At 44.0% G+C, this 2,566-nt stretch overlaps 1 protein-coding gene across 1 annotated transcript in view; it reads left to right on the forward strand.

The window, feature by feature from the left end:
* Positions 1-2,566, forward strand: part of Samd15 (sterile alpha motif domain containing 15) — an 11,796-nt gene that overhangs the window by 7,685 nt on the left and 1,545 nt on the right. The gene's annotated exons all lie outside the window — the stretch shown is intronic.

Genomic DNA, 2,566 nt, shown 5'->3' on the forward strand with positions numbered 1-2,566 from the left:
TCATCTCACCTTTAGGCAATTTCAGCAGTCCTCTCTCTGCGGGTTCTCTGTGTCCAGTTTATGCAATAGTCCAGGCAAGAGCAGCTTCTTGCCCAAATGGCTATCAAACTCCATAAGGAGCCTCTTCGATGCCCATCGTCCTCTTGAAGTAGATTGGTGCTGCCAGGAGCAGAGTGTCTCATTGTCATGAAAAGTCCAGGAAAGATTCAGCATGTCTGACCTGGCAGCTTGCTTCATTGCGTCTGCCCCGTGGCTTCTTCTTGATGTCACCAGAGTAACACAAAACTCAAGTCATTCAGTAGTGGCATAGGGTTACTTGACACACGGGAATACACCAAAGAGCTACCCTCAGACTAAGACACACATTAGCTTTCTAGGAACCATACTTTTTTTTTAAGTTTTGAAGGGCTTCTCTTTTCTGAGACAAAGTCTTGGCTATCCTGGAACACACTGTGTAGCCCAGACTAGCCAGCCTGTAACTCATGGAAATCCTTCTGCCATACTTGAAATGCTAGGATTATAAGCATTATCTACCACAGCTGGCATGAGTGGTCAGCTATTACCAACCTCCTTACAGACAGATCTGTTTGTTTCTTGCTTGGTTGGTTTGGTTTTGCAGTGCTGGGATTCTGGACTTGAGGCCTTGAGCATGCCAGGCAGTCACCCTACCACTAAGCTACACTTCCAGCCCTAACACGAAGCACTTTTAACTCCACTGCTGTGATTACAGCAACTAATACATCCACACTTCCCTCAGAGCAGCGCTTAAATCAGTCAGTCTTATTTTATTCTAAGGGGAGGTTAGACAAAAGAATAGCACACTTGTGTCTTTCCTCTCTCTTGGAAAATGATTCCCCAAGGAAGATGTGGTGGTACCTACCTTTCCAGCTACTCAGAAAGCTGAGGATCACATGCTCAAAGCCAGCCTGGGTGACTTAGTGAGACCCTGTCGCAAAACAAAATGAAAAGGGAGGTGTACAGTAGTAGAACATCTGTGAAGTCCTGGGTTCACAGTATTGAACAGTAAGACAAAAGAGTCTCAGAATATAAGAACTCCATGACAAACCTTTGGAGAATAATATAAGTGAATTGCTTATCTAGGATGAATTATTTATGATTCTAAAGTATGTCCTTGAACCAGGAACTGTGAATGGCTCTAATCAGGCATGGGGGTTCATGCCTGTAACTCCAGCACTAGGGAGTCTAAGAAAGGTAGGATGTTGATGAGTTCAAGGCTAGCCTCTGATACATAGAGTTTCAATTAAGACTAGCTCTTACGATGAGACCCTGTGTTATTGCAACCAACCAGTCCAAACACAGTCTTGGCAGCTTTAGTTCGTTTGCCTTACTGTAAACTATTTAGGTAGCACAGATTCACAGCTACATATCAGTAATTGTCACTAGACAGTTTTTCATTTTAAAAGAAAACACGGTTACCACCCTGTCATTTTAATGATGATTTTTTCCCCCTTCATTCCTTCTGTGTTTGGTTGGAATGCTTCCACAGGAAAGTCTTCTGCAGTTCCTTTTCCCTCACTTAAAAAATCCATTTCCAGCCGGGCGATGGTGGCGCACGCCTTTAATCCCAGCACTCGGGAGGCAGAGGCAGGCAGATCTCTGGGAGTTCGAGGCCAGCCTGATCTACAAGAGCTAGTTCCAGGACAGGCTCCAAAGCTACAGAGAAACCCTATCTCGAAAAAAAAAAAAACAAACAAAAAAAATTCATTTCCTCATCTCTACCAGTTTGGTTTCATGGTCAGTTACTGTTTGGATTACAAAGCAGAATGATCATTATTCGCTTTTTCTCTCAAAAAGAAACCCCATCTTTGATTACTGGATGATGTTTAGATTGCGTTGTCTTCTTTGACACGCCCTCTCCTCCCAGGAAGTGGCTCCCTACTTTGTGGGACTACCGGAAGCTTCTGTCTCATTTGCTTTTCCTCCTTACAGCCCTAAATAACCATGTCTCCACAAAGCTCTGGTTATTTTTATCAGAGAATATTTAATGTGGGCACTTGTTATGCATATTGCTACTCAAGTGTCATGCTCCCAAGTAGTCTCAAGCCCATTACGCAAATGTCTGTTTTGAGATCTACCTGTATTTGAGATAATATACACATACTGGCCTCTCTGACTCTTCACAGCCTAGGTTTGTTCTAGCCTTTCCAGCCTTCATAGCTCCAAGCCCTATTGCTTATAACTTTTTATGATAGTGAGAAGCCTGGCTCTTTCCATACAGAAGCATGTGTCTCTTTAAGAGATAATTCTACCAAATAAATCATAATGTTGTGTTCACTTTTTTGTCTTTAAGACTTGCAGTATTAGACTGGAGAGATGCTCGCTGTGGTTACGAGCACTGGCTGCTCCTCCAGAGGTCCTGAGTTCAATTCCCAACACCCACATGGTGGCTCACAATGATCTGTAGTAGGATCCGATGCCCTCCTCTTATAAAGTTGCACAAGCAGAAACACTTGGCGAGCGGTGGTGGTGCACGCCTTTAATCCCAGCACTCGGGAGGCAGAGGCAGGCGGATCTCTGTGAGTTCGAGACCAGCTGGTCTACAAGA

This window comes from Microtus ochrogaster, chromosome 1 (genome assembly GCF_000317375.1).
Source record: "Microtus ochrogaster isolate Prairie Vole_2 chromosome 1, MicOch1.0, whole genome shotgun sequence".
NCBI classification, from domain to species: domain Eukaryota; kingdom Metazoa; phylum Chordata; class Mammalia; order Rodentia; family Cricetidae; genus Microtus; species Microtus ochrogaster.